This window comes from Bos indicus, chromosome 11, assembly GCF_029378745.1.
Source record: "Bos indicus isolate NIAB-ARS_2022 breed Sahiwal x Tharparkar chromosome 11, NIAB-ARS_B.indTharparkar_mat_pri_1.0, whole genome shotgun sequence".
Taxonomy (NCBI): domain Eukaryota; kingdom Metazoa; phylum Chordata; class Mammalia; order Artiodactyla; family Bovidae; genus Bos; species Bos indicus.
In genome coordinates this window covers 72,553,958-72,570,630 of record NC_091770.1, presented here as the reverse complement: position 1 = coordinate 72,570,630, position 16,673 = coordinate 72,553,958, and the positions used below count along the sequence as shown (strand labels likewise).

The 16,673-nt window shown below is 45.0% G+C and overlaps 1 protein-coding gene across 2 annotated transcripts in view; it reads left to right on the top strand.

Annotated features, from left to right (window-relative positions):
• The first annotated feature begins 837 nt into the window (after nucleotides 1-837).
• The window catches only part of DPYSL5 (dihydropyrimidinase like 5), an 89,353-nt gene continuing 73,517 nt past the window's right edge, over nucleotides 838-16,673 (top strand). For both annotated transcript variants that reach the window (XM_070798984.1, XM_070798985.1), the window contains exon 1: nucleotides 838-981. The gene's annotated coding sequence lies outside the window, so the exon portion shown is untranslated. The remainder of the gene's footprint in view (nucleotides 982-16,673) is intronic.

The following is a 16,673-nucleotide window of genomic DNA, read 5'->3' as shown; positions in this document are numbered from 1 at the left end:
CCCCTTTTTAGACTTGTGATTTTGTTAGATTATGTGTGTATGCAAAAGTTGAAGAAAAAGGGTGAAGCGAAGGTAAATTGAGTTACAAAACATTTCCAAAGGCTTCACCATGCCCTGATAGGAGGTTTCAGAAACTCGACGGGCAGCTTGGACCTGAGAGCCCTGAATGGAGAAGCGGTAGCCGATAGCATGAACTCCAGGTTCGAGGCCCCAGAAGGGACAGATGAGAACTGAGGTGGCCCCGCGTGGCAGATCACGTTGTACATGGGAACATCTTCTTATAACTACATCCTGCCCTCTCTATCCTACAATTCCGCCGGGCGCCCAGGGTAGGATTGGATCTTGGCGGTAATCAGGCGGCCTTAGCCCGGCCTGCAGAGAAGGGCAGGCCCGGCAGCAGCCAGCAGCCGGGGAGAGGCGACGAGGACATTGTTCCAGCCTCTCGGGTGGGGTCCTGCGGGGGGAGGGGACGCAGTAGCCGTCCCAGGGGACCTGTGCATCAGCGCGTCCAAGAGCGCGGGCTTTGTGAAGTGTATTGAGTCACCATGGAAATCCGAAGGAACACGGACAAGGGCGCCCGGGGGTCGGCTGGTTCTCGAGCCGCGCCCTTCGTCCCCTCTCGGACCCTGGCCCCTCGGCAGGGCCTGTCGGGAGTTGTAGTCCCCAGGCGGTGGCCGCGCGCGCCGCCGAGGATGCAGGGCGCCGCCGGTCCCCGCCTCCCCCTAACCTGCTAGCGCGAGGTGGGGAGCGCTGGGGAGGAGCTGTCGCTCCAGTGATTGGCGGAGGCCTCCTCCAGCCCCCACCCAAGTCCCCTCCCCCGCTCGCGGCTTCGGACTTCGGAGCCCCCGCGCGCCAAGGCGGCGATCGAGCGAGCGCGCGTGCAGCCGCGCCGCCCTGAGCACCCGCAGCGCCGGCGCCGCGGCGAGACAGGAGGAGAACCCACCCACCGACAGAACCCCGCAGCCGCGGCATCCCGGAGGAGTGGGTGATGGCAGGGCGGGCGGTGGGCTTATTCTCCCCGGCCTGGGACGTCCGTCTCACACAGTCTGTTTCTCTGGGAGGAGCACAATAGGGCCGGGGTCGGAGTGCGCCTAGGGAACCGGCTGGTGGGAACGCGGCGGGAGGTGTGGTTTGGAATTCGGGGCAGCCTTTTCGGGCTAAACTGGGACCCGAATCGGTTCTTCTTTGTAAGCCCACAGAGCTCCAGGAGCGCCGAGCGGTACCTTATTCATAGTAGGCGTTTAATAGATGCTCGTGGGATTGCAAAGAACTGGGGTGAGGAGGCTGGCTTGGTGGAAGGGGTTCGCTCCTAGGACATAGTAGACAGCCAGCCTCGTCGAGGTGCAGTGAATGGCTGGAGGGCTGGGCGGGGGCTTCTCTGGCCGTGGGCCCGTCCTGCCCGGTACCTTAAATCGGCGCCGTCCTCTACCCGCACGGATCACCGCCCGCCCCCACTCCCCGCTACGCCCCCAGCATACACACACACCCTCTGTCCCTCTCGCCTCCGGGTTGGAGTTTGCCCAGCCTGGACCGGACCCAGCGGCCCGTCCACGTCCGGCTAACGGGTGGACTATTCGCCGGCCGCCTCTGGAGGCACCTGTCTGAACCACAAAGGCCGCTTTTCGCTGCCCAGCCCAGAGCGGGCGCCAAGCTGATCCCTTCGCCCGAGCCCAGCGCGGGAGCCCTCCCGGGGGCATCGATCTTGGCGGGCGACGCCCCAGGCCGGGGGAGGAGGCAGGAGTCAGAGTTGGAGAGGAGCTGAGATGGAGAGAGGCGGAGGCAAGGCCTCCGTTTGAGCAAAGATGCGAAAGGATGGAACATAGGGATGGGTGGGAGGAGGGGGAACTGGAGACAGGTTTGAGGAAAGAGAAGGGTCTGAGCCGGGAGGGTCGGAGCTCGGAGCAGGTGGCGCGAGGCGAGGCTGGGGCTGATGAAGAATGTGGAGGGGAGGAGGGATGTGGGAGGGTGGAGACTGCCTGGGTTAGAGAAGAGTAGACGCTGGGGAGGAGGAGACCCACGCGAAGAGAGGGAGGGCTCTCCCTGGGGAGGCAGGTCTCCGGGGAAGGGAGGGGCAGGCAGCTGGGGGGTGGGGGGAGGCGGGTCTCGGGCCAGAAGACCCTCAGCCCCGGCCAGGGACCCGGCGGTCCTGTGGCTGGCTGGGCGTGGCTCTTGGACCCGGCGACGGACTCGGGATGGCGGATCGGGGACCGAGCCGGATGTCCCTGCGAGGAGCTTTGTCTCCCGGCTTGACACCAGCTCTTAGGGACTCGTTTAGGGTTTTGTGATAATCCGCAGCGCCACAGGCACACCCTTTTCTTCGCAGAGCTGAAAGGCTTGGTCCAGCGGCAGGTGATGCCAGGGAGGCGAAATGGGGGCCGCCTCCCGCCCGGGAGACCCGGAGAACAATAGCCGGCACTGGTGTCCTCCGCACCAGGAGCTAGGGCACCCCTAGAATTCGAGTGTGCAGTTTTCTAGTGCAGAAAACACTCCCGGAGAAATCAAAGGGCACGTGCTCTTCTCTTGGGGTTTGTGTTAGGGCAACAAACCCCACTGGTAATTCTCTGATGTGAGTCGCGCATCTCCGCCCCCCAGACTGTGGGACCCGCAGACAGACGCCGCCCCTGGCTTTGGTACCTTCTGGCTGCGGCGCCGCCCCCTGCCCCTTGCTGCTGACCAACCACCGAGACGGTCGGGGTGGGGGAAGACCTGTGGAGGTCGCCTCGGTGCTGAGCGGGCTCCCTGAGTAGCCGGCTTTGTCTGACGAGGCGGACGCGTGTGCTGTGCGTTCTTAGAGGGAGCAATCAGGGCTGGTGCGGTTTGTGATAAAATGGAAGAGAAGCAGTCGTGGAGATTACCCGCTACGGGTGCAGCTCCTGGCCTTAAAGCCGGCAGCTAGGGGACCAGTGCTTCCCCTTTGCCGGTGACCACACCCAAGCCAGTGTATCCATCCTTTGCAGATTTCACTTGTAGTGTCTGCTGACCTAAGAGAGGGACGACTCTGTGATAGGAGGCGTCTCCTTGCCCATGGGAAAGCAGATGGACAGAAATGGAAACACAAAAAGGAGCTCAACAGAGCTTTCCTTGCATTCAGTCTTGCTTGCTGTCTAAGCATCTTTCACACCAGGCTAGCAGCGTCTTAACATGTGAGATGACAGCCAGAAACCAACATTCAGTTTTACAGATTTTCTTTGATGATTGTTTAGTTGATATTAAAGCTGACTCTTTAGCACAGACTTATACTTTTAAATGGTCATTCATTTTAAAAAGACAAAACAAACAAAAAACAAGACAGAAGCATTTTTATTCCAAAAGTGAAGGAAGAAGCTTGGCTCAATGACAAGCAGACCATCATAAGAAAAATCGCTGTGACATATTTGGCCTGGAGTTGACTGATGAGCCTTTGGGCTCTCATAACCTGGCTTTGAAACCTCAAGATTTTACTCAGATTGATGTATAAGGTGAGGGACTGTGATGTGACTGTCACCTATTGCCCAGCACATATGGTAGCTGCCAATGTGAATTCTTCCTACCTGGGCTATACCCAGCAGTAGCAACAGTAGGCTATGTCCTGATACTTTTATTAAATGACGATGCTTTGCAGAGGTGCCTCTCGGTATTTACAAAGGACTAGCTGGAATGTTGTTCATTGGATGTGTTTAACTAAAATAATAGACCTATCTATCTCCAGAGTAAGTGAAAACCAGGAATCTCTATATTGGATCCCCGGTGTCTCAAACAGTAAAGAATCTGTCTGCAATGTGGGAGACCGGGGTTCAATTTCTGGGTCGGGAACATCCCCTGGAGAAGAGAATGGCTACTCACTCCAGTATTCTTGCCAAGAGAATTCCATGGACAGAGGGGCCCAGAGTAGGTGAAAACCAAGAATCTCTATATTAGAACACCCAGAATCAGGTACTAAAGGTTTTTTTCTTATGAAAAAAACTCCCAATGAGACATATTTTGTTGGTTTATTCTTCTTGAAAGAACTTTATGGACTTAAGGGTGTAATCCTATTATTTTAGAGCACTGTGTGAACATCCAATCCAATTTTTTCCTCATAGGGAGTCAGTTCATAGATAAGGAATATTAGTATGACCAGCCCATTTCTGCAGGGAAGATAGAAAGCAGTATCCTCCTACCTGCCCTGTGAAAATGCCTGGGAGACAGACAGGAGAGGCAGGTGGCCGTAGAAAAGGACTTTATGTCCCTAGAATTCTAGAGTGCCCACATGGGCAGCATGTGAGATCTTAGTATCCTGACCAGGGGCCGAACCAGCACCTCCTGCAGCGGAAGCATGGAGTCTTAACCACTGGACCAGCAGAGAAGTCCACAGAGTGCCATTCTTAACTCCCATCTCCCTGACTTTGGAAACCTCAGCTAGGTATACAAAAGATGTTTGTGGGACATGAACACTTGGCCTTTTTCAACATAGCCTCTTCAGATTTAAGTCAGGGTAATAGTATTTGAAATACATTGCATGTTTCCACCACGGGAAGCAGTTACCCAGCAAGGCAAGTGTGTACAATGGGCCAAAATCAGGTTTGAGGACTTGGTTAGGCTTCATCTGCCTAACTGTCTTTCTGCCATAGATAGCTGAGAATTCTCCTCTTTGATAATAGCTCCTTTGACAAAAATTCAGCTTCAGGGAATGGAACTGTAAGCCAAAGGCCATCACAACTGTGGATAAATTTCTGGAGTAAATCAGAATTTAGTTTAATATTGAGAGCCAGGGAAGTTGGTACTATTAGAAAAGAGCATGTAAGATCCAGTCTATCTTTCTGGTGTCAAAACTAACCAAATTCTGATAGAATATAATCCTGTTCACACATTTTTGATTTCTGAGCTATAAGAAAATATTTCAGAAAAGTTTTCTAAAGACTTAGTTGACAGTCACCTAGAGAAGAACAATAATACAGGAAACCTTTGTCAATGTGAAAACCTGTAAGGAGAAGTTGGTATAAAATGAAATCAAATGAGAGTAAACAAGTAAGAAGGTAATTGATTTTCTTCTACTGCTAGTGAACAAATAAATAATTTCAAGATCACTTTGTCTTAAATTTTTATATGAAAATGAAAGGTGCAAATACTATGGTATGACTCTTTAAAGCAGACACATTATATACTTAAAAGAGTTGCATGAAACAATATTGTATATGGTTTGTTCTATTTCAGTCTTAGAAATTTCTTCCATCTAAAATAAATGGACTTAACCATAGCATCCCCTGACCCTCTCACACCCTCCCATCAATCACAGCCTAGTTCTATGCTGTTCCTTTGCCTCCTCCACATGGACTCCCTCCTTACAATCCAGACTCAGAAGCAATGTACACAGGAAGGAGAGCCTGGCTCTGAGCCAGAAAGCTGGAAGTTGAGTCCCAGCCCCGACCGACACTTGCTGTCTGTCCATCCTTCAACGACTAATTTTTCTCTTAAGGACTCAGTTTCTTCATTTGTTCAGTGAGGTTTATATGAGTTAACATATGTATAGCCTGAGAACAGAGTCTGGCCCCTAGTAAGTGCTCAATAAATGTCAGTTATCACCATCAGCACCATCATCATACTCTCACCCCAGAATGTGTGCCCCTAAAAACACTTTGATTCCCTGTTTACTCTTTCATCCCCAGAGGTCAGGGTAAGCTGCTATAGGGTTATCAATAGTGGGAATAGAAAGAAAGATTAGGACTCTGTTCTGAAGGTCCCACTCTGTAAATAGTAGGAATAGCTCTGTGTTGACTGTCAGCCTCCTTAAACACAGCTGTTTTGAGCAGCTGAGGACTTGCAGAGTTAAGAATGTTCCAGAACTGCTCTGACCCAGCTTTGCCAAAACTTCCCTGTGTATAGAGTTGGCTTGGCAACTGCTCCCGCTCCTACATCATCTAAAGAACATCAGGCATCCATAACTGGTTGAGACGGCTGTTCTGAGACTGTTCTGTTGTTGGTGTGGGAAAGAGTGATCATGTTTGGTTGATGGCAAATTGTTGGGAATAAAAATATCTCAAGTTTTCTGACTAAGAAATAAACTTAGCAGCACAGAATTACCTGTTTAACAAAAACTTTCAAAGTACTTGCTCTGTGCTAGGGGTTGTTCTAGTTCCTGTGAGTTGAGTACAGTACTGTTGCTATCCCCATTTTACAGATGAAGCAAATGAGAAGAGACAGAGAAAAGCTTTGCACCCAAGGACTCTGCTCAGAGTCTATATGAGTCAGGGTTCTCCAGAGAAACAGAACCAATAAGGATTGGCTTATGAGACTGTGGGGGCTGGCAAGTCTGATGTATGTAGGGCAGGCCAGTGGGCTGGAAGCTTTCAGGTGGGAGCTGATGTTGCAAGGACCCCATACTGGTTAGTCTTAAAGCAAAATTGCTTCCTCTTCTTGGGCAACCTTGATTTTTCTCTTAAGGTCCTTCAGCTACATTTGACTACATTGTATGAGGCTCACCTACATTATTGGGGAAAATCTTAAAGTCAACTGGCATAACCATACCTATAAAATACCTTCCCAGCAACACATATAGATGTATGTTTGACTGAATGACTACTGTAGCCTAGCCAAGGTGACACACACATAAAAAAACTATCACAGGGTCCATGCTTTTTTAAACACTACCCCAAGCTAAGAGCCTTATTTGCAATAAACTAAAGAATTAGCAATGGCCTATGTATCCCACTACAAAATGCTGCTCCTTACCGTGTTGAAAATGCAATTTGGATCTCTCTTTTTCATCCATGTAGCTTCTAGCACAAATTGTTGCTCACAGCAAGCATTTAATAGATAATATTTCATTTGACTCGTGAGTTTGAGATTTTACAAATGACTAGATTCTAGATTCTCTTGAATCAAGGCAAGAGTGGTACTTCCCTGGCAGTCCAGGGGATAAGACTCACTTCCCCAGCAGAAGGCACCAGCAGCAGGCACAGGTTCAATCCTCAGTTGGGGAACTACGATCCTGCATTCAGGACCGGCCAAAAAACAGAACCAAACAACAGGAGAAGATCTGCATTCTGAATTAGGTATTGTGTCACTCTTTACCTCCCAACAGCTGTCCATTGTCATTGGCTCAGCAAAGATTTTGGGGTCTGTCACTGTCTCCACTCCTCGTGAAAGTGTCTTGTACACAGTAGCAGTGCCAGGACCCAGTCACACTACTTCTGTGTCCGTTCAGTGTCCCCTGACAGGCATTCCCTTTGTTGATTTCAGATTCACCAGGGGCTCCCTCCAGTTTCTCAGGCCTTTGGGCTTTATTCTCCCTGCCTTTGTCTGGTCCTCTCCTTCCCTTTGTCATCCCCCAGAGCGTGACCCACTATTGATGGAGAAGTCGCCTCCTTTCTCATTTTTAGCACTTTAACCAGATTTATGTCTTTGTGGATCAATACATTCATTCTGTTATGAAATTCACATGTAGTCTCCAATTTTTTCCTTTACTGCTTTTTTGTTCCTTTACCGCTCTTTTTCAACAGATGTGAAACTTAACTTTAAGGAAGTTACTCAGAATGTTTTAAGTTTGGCATGTTGCCGAATATATGGGCCACACACATACATAAAATAGTAGTTTGAGGGGCTGAGCGTGTATTTTTAAAGTATTTTTTTTAACTTTTTAGTAAAGTGTAACAGATATATGTACTTGGAGTGCTGCAGTCCATGGGGTCACAAAGAGTCGGACACAACTGAGCAACTGGACTGAACCGAACAGATATAGACAAAAATATACAAGTCATAAGTGTATAGCTTACTGAATTTTCACAAACTGAACACAGCCATGAAACCACACCTGATCAAGAAACAGGCTACTAGCACATACCCCAAAGCCCCGCTTCAGTCGCCTCCCAGTCACTACTCTTCCTCCAGGGTCTCTAACCACTATCAGCATAGATCAGCTTTGCCTATTTTTGAACTTTTTACAGATGGAATCATATACTGGGTACTCTTTCAAAAAGTGGCTTCTTTTGCTCAGTGTTACATTTGCTGCATTTCATATGCTCATTTTCATTGCCATATAGCATTCCATTGTGTAAATGTACCACAATTTACTATCCATTATGTTGTTAGTGGGTATTCAGCTAGTTTTTGTTTGATGCTACTGTGAATAGTTTTATTGTGACTATTCTAGCACACATCTTTTGGTGAACAAACGTGTTTCTCTTGGTTATATATTTAGGAGTAGAATTCGGGTCAAGGATATGCATATGTTATGTTTTAGTAGACCATGCCAAATAGTAAGACTAATGGTGAAATTTTTAAAAAAAGTCAATCCCAAGGCATGCAATGCTGTGATTAAACTATTTTTAGAAGCCCTTGGCATAATTTTGTGGCTTGATCAGAGATTGGTTTTAAACTCTTACTCTTCAGTAAAAAATAGAACTCTGGCTGTGTCTGACTCCAAGGTAGCTGAAATGAACATTTTAAAACTAATGGCTGTGCTTGTGCTTGCTACAGCTACTTCCTTCTGTTTCTTAAGGAAAAGCTGAGAATCAGGTTATAGTTGCAGTGTGGGTCCAAAGATCATTTGGGAGATGACCAGTCAGATTTGAATAAGATTAACAAGCAATTTTTATTCTGTTAACTATTCTTATATTGGGTCAAATTGCAATTTTGAATTATGTGATTTTGGTGACTTAAAAAAATTCTTCAAAAAGTACCAACTTGGAATCAGAACGTTCAGATGTTTTGTTTTTTTTTAACTATAACTATTTTTTTGTATTTTTCTGTTTTTCTTTTAATTTTATTTACTTACTTATCTTATTTATTTGGCTGTGCTGAGTCTTCATTTCTCTAGTTGTGGCAAGCTAGAGGGGACTACTCTCTATTTGCTGTGCTCAGGCTTCTCATTGTGGTGGCTTCTCGTTGCAGAGCACAGGCTCTAGGTATGCAGGGAGAAAGTTCAGATTTCTTATTTGGGAATAAGAATTATAGCATATATCCTGTTTTTGTGGATTTTTAAAAAAGACTTAAGCTGCACAATTTGGGGGGGATGTTAATCTTATTTAATAGGTTTCTCAGGTGACTCAGGTGGTAAAGAATCTTTCTGCAGTGCAGGAGACCTGAATTCGATTCCTGGGTTGGGAAGATCCTCTGGACAAGGGAATGGCTATCCATTCCAGTGTTCCTGCCTAGAGAATTTCATGGACAGAGGAGCCTGGCAGGCTGTAGTCCATGGGGTTGCATAGAGTCGGATACAGCTAAGCAACTAACACTTTCACTTTTCACTAATCTTATTTATTTACTTTTTCTCTCTTTTTAATTCAAGTATAGTTCATTTACAATGCTGTCTTAGTTCAGGTATACAGTAAAGTGATTCAGATAGATCTCTATCTGAAAAAAAAAAATATATATTATATACATATATATTATTTTTTAGATTCTTTTCCTTTAAGGGTTATTACAAAATATTGAATATAGTTCCCAATGCGCATTATTTTTACAATAGGATTATAATGGAAAAAAACCTCTGCAACTACTGAAAAACAATACAGATGAGGCACAAAGACATGAACAGTAGGCTCCAGATTGTGGGTATATCTCTTCTCCATAGCCAGTCTTCACTGTTGGCCCAGGAGAGATGGCAATGATAAATGTGGCCAATGCAGATCAAGGGCAGCAGTTTAGGTACAATTAGAGGATGGTGGTAAGAAACCTTTGCCACCAAAGGAGTGTGACAAGGTGGTCATGAACTGCTAGCTTGCCCATTTTTTTCTTATGACACTCATTCACAGCCCAAGTTGTTCCTAAAAAAGAATTTTCTCTTGCCATGTAGCCTGCCATGTTTGATTGGTCCTCATACAAGCAAGTGAGATCAGATTTATCCACTGCTTTAAAATATAAATTTACTGCTTAATCTCTGAGTCCCTTAAGCACTTGGATATTTTCACATCTCTTTTAATATAGGACTTAGTTTCACACTTTAAAATGTATACTCCTCCAATATTTAATCAGTTATAAAACCACTTATAGATCATTTTGCTGATACAGCTAGTGAAATATTTGCTTGTTTCATCCAACTCTCATCCATATACTCAACATAATTTTTACAGAGTTGTAACCACAACATGGATCCACTATTGTGGATACTGTATTTTGTTCTTTCATTTGACATGAGAAAAAAACTTTTCTGTGTCTCTGCCTAATTTAGAAATGTAAACTTTTAATGACTGCCTGCTGTTTCATTGAAATGTGCTATATTTGAGTGTTTACTTATGAATATTTAGATTATGGTCGATTTTTAAATTTTTAGGTAGAGTTTACATCATTGTGAACATCACATACATGATTTTTTATTACCCAACTGATAATATGTTTTTGAGAATCAAGATTCCCTTTAAAAAAAAAAGGGAGTGGTGTGGGAGATGCAATTTTAGTCATAATACTGGATAGTTTTCACATGGGGAGAAATGCATGCTGCTGCTGCTGCTGCTAAGTCTCTTCAGTCGTGTCCGACTCTGTGCGACCCCAGAGACGGCAGCCCACCCGGCTCCCCCGTCCCTGGGATTCTCCAGGCAAGAACACTGGAGTGGGTTGCCATTTCCTTCTCCAGTGCATGAAAGTGAAAAGTGAAAGTGAAGTCGCTCAGTCGTGTCCGACTCTTAGCGACCCCATGGACTGCAGCCCACCAGGTTCCTCTGTCCATGGGATTTTCCAGGCAAGAGTACTGGAGAGGGTTGCCATTGCCTTCTCTGGGAGAAATTCATAAATGCATTTAATTCCTTGAAATGGATAATACATGTCACAGAATTCCCTGATCAGAGAATACCTTCTAATTAGTCTTAGCTGGCAAGTTGTTTATCAAAGAATTTGTGTAAAGGTAGGAATAATGTAAGAATTTGTGTCAATGTAGAGGTAATCAATCATTTTACAAACAATACCTGTATAATAATTTGGAAGACAAAGGACTCCAAGTAAAGCCAATTTTACTAATAAATTTTATAAAATTGTATTATCTTTTAAATAGCAGATAGCACCAAAAATTGGCCATTGTGGAAGAAATCAAATGGTCACCAAGTTGAGAAGAGATGAAACAGTTGTTATAGGCATCCAATATTTTGTTAAATTCTAAATATCTGCCAGTAGAGTGCAAATAGCCAGGACCCAGAAATGACTGTTGGAATAGCCTGGCAAGTGAGAGGGTTACTCAAAACCCAATAACTGGACTTAAATTGCACTGAGCTGTTATTGGAGGTGGGCTCAAACTTCCTCTCACGTATTTCCTGAGTGCCTGCAAGGAACAGTGCAATTTCCAGGAAGGAGCTTGCACATGGGAGAGAGATGGAGTTTGAATCCCGACTCTGCTTTCTAGACATGAGAGACCTTAGACAAAGTCACTTGATCTTCCCAAGCCTCGGTTACCTTGTGATTTAAAGATCATAGGTTTATGAGGAGGACTCAGGGGAAAATATACAGGGAGCCTGGGAGTCACATTGTAAGTACTCAGTAAGTGGAGCTAATGTATTCTCTGGATGCTCAAGTTAGGTGCTTTTAGATACATAAAGATATATAACAATCTTGTCAAAGTACATGCTTGTCAAGTGAATAGGCTGGACAACATGATGGCTGGTGCAGAGGGAGTAGAGAGCACCCGAGAAGTTCAGCCACAAAGGCTCAGTTCCCTCCTCTGTTCAGTGAGGAGTGGAGACTAGATTCTATCTGGCAGCTCAGATGGTCTGTGCCAGCCATACTGTGCTGCTGCCGAGACCATTGTGATTCCTTCCCAACTCAAACTAGCAGACTTGCAGCACCATCTATCAAAACGAGAATGGCTTACACCCTTTAATCCAGCAATACCGCTTCTGGGAATTTATCCTAAAGATGTGCAAGTGTATGTGCACAATGAAATATAGGAAAGGATATTGTTGCAGCATTATTAGTACTAACAAAAAAAAAAAAACTTAGACCCAACCTAAATTCTCAAAATTGGAGAGCTAATTAAATACACCATGATCCATCCTTACAAAGAAATTTTTTGTCCCTCCATACATGGGATCTTTGTTCCCTGACCAAGGATCAGATCCATGTCCCCTGTATCGGAGAGGCAGAGTCTGAACCACTGAACTACCAGGAAAGTCCCAAGGCAGATAATTTCTGATCTGATAAAGAACAACCTCTAGTATATATCACTGAATAGGAAGAAAGCAGGCAGACCAATATTAAATGCATGTTGCCATCTATGTAAAATGTATGTGTGTACAAATATGTGGAATTCCCTGTAGCTCAAACGGTAAAGAACCTGCCTACAATGCAGGAGACCAGGGTTCGATCCCTGGGCTGGGAAGTTCCTCTAGAGAAGGGAATGGCAATCCATTCCAGTATTCTTGCCTGGACAATTCCATAGACAGAGAAGCCTGGTGGGCTACAGTCCATGGGGTTGCAAAGAGTCAGACACACCTGAGCAACTAACATACATGTCAGATATATACATATGGGCTTCCCTGGTGGCTCAGCGGTAAAGAACGTGCCTGCCAATGCAGGAGTCATAGGTTCGATCCCTGGGTGGGGAAGATTCCCTGGAGAAAGGTGTGGCAACCCACTCCAGTATTCTTGCCTGGAAAATCCCATGGAACAGAAAGAACCTGGTGGGCTACAGTCCTTGGGGTTGTGAAAAAGTCAGGCACAACTTAGTGACTAAAAAACACCACCACTGCAGTGGACCAGGTGTCAGCATAGGATATTAGGGCTAAAAAGAACCATAGACAACACTTAATCATTTCACAGAGGAAAACCTCCAGGGCAATTTAAGTCCAGTGAGCTGTGTCAGTGCAGTTTCTGATACTCTTTGGCCTCTAATGACAGGCTAAGAGACCACTGCATCTGCCTACAGAATTAGTTCCCTTGTGTAGACGGTTCATTCCATTCTGCTTTGCATTCTGGTTACCTGTGGGCATGTTTTCTCTGTAAGGACCATAAAGGCAGACTCCTGAGTTCACACCTTGGTGTGTTCTCTTCCTGTGACTTGCTTTTAACCAAAAGAACACAGTCAACATGATGGGGATATCATTCCACGACTGTTACATGATTTAAGACCCCATCTTGCAAGCAGACTTGCTCTAGAGACATGACTTGATGAGTAAGTGGCTGTGCCAGGAAGGCCCACTTGGCAAAAAATTATGTAGCCTCTGGGAGCTGAGTGGCCTCTAGCTAGAAGCCTGTGACCGTAAGGAAATGAATTGTGTCAACCTGAGTGAGCTTGCAATTGCGTTCTTCCCCAGCAGGCCTCCAGATGAGAGCCCAGCCTGTCCAACACCTTGACTGTAGCCTGTGAGGCTCTAAGCCAAGAACTTAGGACTCCTGACCCACAGAAAGTGAGGTAATAAATAGGCATTGTTTTAAGCCACTACGTTAATGGTAATTTTTAAACAGCATGGAAAAGTAATTCACAGCTTTCCTGTATCCCTGTTTCTAGTCCATGTTTTCTTCATCCATTTTACCCCCCATGAACCCACTGCTCTTTTATCATTATCTTTCTGAGTCTTTGCTCCCCACTGCCCCACCGCCCCACGCCTCCCTCCCCCACCACATGTGGAATCTTAGTTCCTAGACCAAGGATTGAACCCACGTCCCCTGCATTGGAAGGCGGGTTCTTAACCACTGGGCCACCAGGGAAGTCCCTTTTCAGTTTTCATTGTTGACATTTTTTTCCTTTCTTAATTAAAAATTAGACTCTCCCCTCCCCCATTTCCTCTCTCTTCCTCTTCTCCAATTAAATACCACCTCCTCACCCTCATGTTTTCACTCATATTTCATTCCTTATACATTACTGTGTATAAACATATATGTGCCTGTGTGCTAAGTCATTTCAGTCATGTCCAATCTTTGTGACCCTATGGACTGTAGCCCACCAGGGTCCTCTGTCCGTGGGATTCTCCGGGAAAGAATACTGGAGCAGGTTGCCATTTCCTTCTCCAGGGGATCTTCCCAACCCAGGGATCAAACCCTGACTTAGGTCTTCTGCATTGGCAGGCAAGCTCTTTACCACTAGTGCCACCTGGGAAGTCCATATTAATATATATACCTAGGTATTTTTCACCTTTGTTCATTTTATAAGAGGATCCTTTTATGTTTATGTATATGTGTAGATATCATGGATACATAATTTTTATTGGTAAAATATATCATCTATACAGCTTGTCTTATTACATCTTGGAAGACCCTTTAAGGCGATTGGTATAGATCTAACTTTAAAAACTGCGTGATATTCTATGGCATGGATAATATGATATTGTGATATAATAAGAATATTTGGTTGTCATTCTTAGTTGGCACAGAGTTCATAAAACTCTTAATTTTCTGAGTGATTGGGGTGAGAGGAGTGTCTTGTTATTCGTAATAAGCCCCTTTCAGCCTTACCTGAGTTTATGCTAATAAGGTATCTCTGAGGCTGGGAGCTGGTTGTCAAGGGAACCAACTAGGTGATTGATAGCTGGAACTTTCAGTCCCACCCCTCAGCCCTCACCCCACTTCAAGAGAGAGGAAAAGGAGCTGGAGACTGAGTTAATCACCAATGCCCAGTGATTTATTCACTCATGCCTTTGTAATGGAACCTCCCTAAAAACCCAGAGGAGTTTAGAGAACTTCCATATCGCTGAATGCATGAGGTGCTGGGAGGGTGGTACACCAGAGAGGGTATGCAAGCTCCAAATCCCTTCCCCAGACCTGGCCCCGTGCGTGTCTTCCATTTGGCTGTTCCTAAGTTATATCCAACCAGTCCATTCTAAAGGAGATCAGCCCTGGGTGTTCTTTGGAAGGAATGATGGTAAAGCTGAAACTCCAGTACTTTGGCCACCTCATGCGAAGAGTCGACTCATCGGAAAAGACTCTGATGCTGGGAGGCATTGGGGGCAGCAGGAGAAGGGGGTGACAGAGGATGAGATGGCTGGATGGCATCACCTACTCGATGGACGTGAGTTTGAGTGAACTCCGGGAGATGGTGATGGACAGGGAGCCCTGGCGTGCTGCGATTCATGGGGTCGCAAAGAGTCGGACACGACTGAGCGACTGAACGGAACTGGACGGAACTGAAGTTATATTCAGTGCTCTGCTGTGCTGTGGTTAGTCCCTCAGTCGTGTCCGATTCTTTGTGACCTCATGAGCTTGCAGCCCTAAAGGCTCCTTTGTCCATGGGGATTCTCCAGGCAAGAATACTTAGTTGTAAGTTAAGTGTTTCTCTGAGGTTTGTGAGCTGTTCTAGTGAATTAACAAGCTTGAGGAGGGCATTGTGGGAACCCCAGATTTATATTTGGATGGTTGGAAGTACAGGTGACAACCCAGGACAGGGGACTGGCGCCTGCAGTTGGGGACAATCTGATGGGACTGAGCCCTTAGCCTGGGGAGCCTGCACTAACTTCCGGTGGTTAGTGTCAGACGTGTTGTAAGTAGAGACACAGTTTTCCTTGGGAGCGTACCACAGGTTTTTCCTCCATTCCGCACTGGTGGGTATTCAATTTGTTTCCAGTTTTCTAGTTTCACCCTACCAGCCACGCTGCAGTGGACTTTCTGTACATGTCTCCTTACCTTCTTGAGCTTTTATTTCTATGGATGGAACCCTAGAGTGAAGTTGCTAAGTCAGAGATCTTTTTAAAATTTTAATAGAGGCTTTCAGACTGTTTTCCAAAAGCATGTAATAATTTACATTTCTATCAACAATGTCTGTCTGAGCTCTCCCAGCCTGCACCCTCTGCCCCCAAGTCCTGCCAACATCAGGTATCACCCTGGATTTTTTGCCAGTTCTAATGAATGTGAAATGATGCCTTATTGTGGCTTTTATTTACATCTCCTTGATTACTGGTGAGGTTGAACATCTTATTTTATGTTGCTGGTCATTTAGATTTGCTCTTCTTTTTCACTTATCCATGTCCTGTGGCTATGTTTCTCTTGGTTGTATTTTGCTTATCAATTTGTAAGAGTTATAGCTGTCATATGCATTCCACATGTTTTCTCAGGCTATTTACTGCTTATTGACTTTATTTCTGTATCATTTCTATATCAAATTATATCATTTTCTATAATATCACGTTTAAAAATTTTTATAAAATCAGAAATGCGATTTTCATGGCTTCTTGGTTTCTAGATTGATGTAAAAGGTCTCCCCTGCCACTAGGTTGTACATGTATTTTCCTGGCCTTTCTTTTAATATTTTTAATTGCTTAATATTTTACATTTAAATTAAAACCAGATGGATTACAGATTTGGATATATGCTGTAAGGTAGGGAGCCTGCTTAATTTTCTTCCAGACAAATAGCCAATGATGCCAGCCCCGTCTATTATCAAGTAAATCATTTTCCCCCTGCTGAAATGAAATATCTCTTTTGTTGGATTTAATTGAAACCTGCTACCAAGCACCTTACTCTGTTCCACTTATCTGTCTCATCATATGCTGATACCATACAGCTTTAATTACAGTAATTTCATATAGTATCTTTTATTATTCCAGTGAAGTCCTTTATCTACCCCTTAGTATTTCTTTTCACAATTTTTTGACTCAATTCCATTATCCATTTCAAAATAAACCCTTTGGGAATTCTAATAGGAATGTTGTTATATTTATCTATCACTTTGTGGAGAATTGACATTTTATAATATTAGCTTTTCCTGTCTGAGAATGTATTTGTTTCATTTTGTTTAGATCCTATTTTATGTACTTTGAGAAGTTCTATAGGAATCTGTGCCTTAGTTTTTTTATTCTTGGTCT